Source organism: Pteropus vampyrus, unplaced genomic scaffold, assembly GCF_000151845.1.
Source record: "Pteropus vampyrus isolate Shadow unplaced genomic scaffold, Pvam_2.0 Scaffold47, whole genome shotgun sequence".
Classification (NCBI taxonomy): Eukaryota; Metazoa; Chordata; class Mammalia; order Chiroptera; family Pteropodidae; genus Pteropus; species Pteropus vampyrus.
The window spans coordinates 9,402,626-9,405,086 of NW_011888828.1; the positions used below are offsets into that span (position 1 = coordinate 9,402,626).

The following is a 2,461-nucleotide window of genomic DNA, read 5'->3' on the forward strand; positions in this document are numbered from 1 at the left end:
GCTGGCCTGGAGCTGCTGGCTCACCATCTTCCTCACCACAGGGAAGGGTCTGCCTGACAAACGAAACCAAGCAGATGAGACAGTTAGAGGCCCTCAGTTAGGCCCTGTTGGAAGCCATCCCACCCGACCTTGATTATACAGCTTACATATTGTCTGTTGCTTAAGCTTCTTCCAGCTGGGTTTCTGACATTTGTAACCAACATAAGCATGTGTTGGACAAAGAAATATAAAATAACAGTGGATATTTGTTGATATTTGTCTTTTGTTTGCTTATTTGTTCGTCATTTTTAGAGAGTTCCCCATTTTGTTCGGGACGGCAGACAGGCTGGGCACCTCTCCTCTGAAACCAAGGGATCATATCCTCCTTCCTCCCTGGCCACCAGGTACCCTAGCAACCAGTTACAAACATGTGACTTAAGCTTGGCCAATCAGATGCCCAGGCCCAGGCCTCTGGTATGTGAGGCCAGGATGGAGTGACAGGGAAGTCATCTCAGCTAAACCATCCTTGGTAAAGTAGGGATAATATTGTAACATAATAAGACAAATATATTTGGTTTCTGTCCCCAGTTCTTGACACAGAACTCTTAAAACCCTTTCAGCCTTCTAGGTGATGAGAGCGATAGAAATACTTCTTGTTATAATATCTGCTTTTTGTCCCTAGTTCTCTAAACAACTCTAGTAGGTTGATAACGACAAAAAGAGCATCTTTTATTATTCATAACAAGCCCCTTTCAACCCCACTGGAGTTTATGTTAATGAGTTGACTTTTGGACAACCCCTCAGGATGGGGGCTGGTGGCCAGGGCAACTAACCATGTGATTGGAGAGTTGGAATTTTCAGCTCTTCTCTGTCTCTGGGGAGAGGACAGGGGCTGGAGATTGAGTTAATCACCAATGGCCAGTGATTTAACCAATTATGCCTATGAAATGAGGCCTCCAAAAAAGCCTAACTGAAAGGGTTCGGAGAGCTTCCAGGTTGGTGAACACACAGAGGTGCCAGGAGGGCAGCACGCCTGGAGGGGACAGTGTACCCCTTCCCCATGCCTCATCCCATGTACCTCTTCATCTGGCCAGTAAGTATAAGGAAATGTTTTCCTGAGTTTTGTGAGCTATTGCAAACTACTGACTCCGAAGAGGGGGATGTAGGCAATTCTTGATTTATAACCAGTCATTCAGAAATACTGGTGTGTGGAGTGGAGGACAGTCTTGTGAGACCGAGCCCTTAACTGGCGGAATCTGATGCTAGCTTTAAGCAGATAGTGTCGAACTGAGTTAAATTGTAGGATACCCAGTTGGTGTCTGCAGAGAACTGGAGAATTGTTTGGTGTGAAAAACTCACACATCTGGTGTCAGAACTGTTCTGGGGGTATTGTGTGGGTAAAAACCCAGCACCCCAGTGAGATGGTCTCAGACAGATCATTTAACGTGCAGGGCCTCCTGCCTCTGTGTTTTCCTAGCTGCCTGGTTCTGCCTGCTTTCTCCCCTGGGCCTTTGCCTTCGGCCAGTTCTGAACATGCCTTACAATAATGTTATTTTCTGTTGCTTACAACCAAGAGCCCTGGTTGAAATGAGGGGGAATGTATAATTCGCTTGGGGAGCAAAAATATATAACTGACAGCTAAGTAGTGTCATAAAATAGTGTGACTCCACTCCCAACATTTCCATGTGTCCCATAGAGGTGGCTGGTGCCACCTCTGGTGAGAACCACAGGGTGGATAACCATCGTCCTACTAAGGAAGCTTTTACTAAGAGTCTATCTGTGTTCAAAGCTGATATGTTCCCTAATTTACAATCCACTACAGGCAACGCTTGATGAGGAAGTCATGACAATTCCCACATGTGTAAATTTACGCTTACGCTGTTCCTTCTAGTAGAAGTGCTACCCATGGGTCCCTGTGCATAAACTGACACATTCTGGTTTTAAGCTTGGGAACACACTTAGCACGCTCAACAGAGGAGCCGTCGATTGCTTTGCACACGCAAGGGAGGCCCTGCCCTCTGTCTGGGCTGGCCCTGGCCTCCAGTAGCAGAGCCATAGATAACAGACAGTGGCAGGGACATGAAGCAGGAAGGGGCCCTCAAGATAGCCCTTTCCCCGCAAGACCCGCCTTGTTGAGGAAATTCAGATTCTGCAGAACCTTAACCGCAGTGTAGCCAACTCTATTGCAGAAATGGCCCCGCAGGGGAGAGACCTCAGCAACAGGGTTCACTCCCGGGGAACAGTGCTTTGGGCTCTTTCTGCTGCTGAGCCTTCTGTCACCTCTGCTCGTTCACTCTCTGTGGGTCACCATGCTCCTGAAACAGGTCAGAGGAGTCATTCCTGAAAGCCAGTACCTCTGTTTGAGCATGCAACATGTGTCACCAAGCCCCAAACCTTCATTAGAGAGAGTCATTCCCTGAGCTCAGGAGCGCCCTGAAGACAGGCAGCATCTTCCCTGCTTCAGCCAATGCTTATGGGGGGC

The 2,461-nt window shown here is 47.9% G+C and overlaps 1 protein-coding gene across 3 annotated transcripts in view; it reads right to left on the reverse strand.

Moving 5' to 3' along the window:
- The window catches only part of FAM167A (family with sequence similarity 167 member A), a 45,816-nt gene that overhangs the window by 26,821 nt on the left and 16,534 nt on the right, over window positions 1-2,461 (reverse strand). Inside the window, exon 3 of one of the 3 annotated variants that reach the window (XR_002780139.1) lies at window positions 313-2,294. The exons of the other annotated variants lie outside the window; for them this stretch is intronic. The gene's annotated coding sequence lies outside the window, so the exon portion shown is untranslated. Of the gene's footprint in view, window positions 1-312; window positions 2,295-2,461 lie in introns of those variants that run through there. 3 annotated transcript variants of the gene reach the window in all.